Here is a 216-nt window from a genome sequence, read left to right on the forward strand (position 1 = left end):
GAAGGGTGGAAAGGTGTCTGGAGGAGGCCGGAGGGGTCCGGCTGCGAGCGATGCTTCTGGCGGGTGCCGGAGAGAGGAAACGCTGAGCCGGGGGACCCGGAGTGTCGTACCCGTAATGTCGCTCTGGAAGCGTTTGTCCCCCTTAAAGCCATCCCGTCTGGCAGCCCCTGCGGTTCACGCGTCGGCACTGGCAGCTGCCTGCAGCGGTGCTGCCCT

Source organism: Charadrius vociferus, unplaced genomic scaffold (genome assembly GCF_000708025.1).
Source record: "Charadrius vociferus isolate BGI_N301 unplaced genomic scaffold, ASM70802v2 scaffold269, whole genome shotgun sequence".
NCBI classification, from domain to species: domain Eukaryota; kingdom Metazoa; phylum Chordata; class Aves; order Charadriiformes; family Charadriidae; genus Charadrius; species Charadrius vociferus.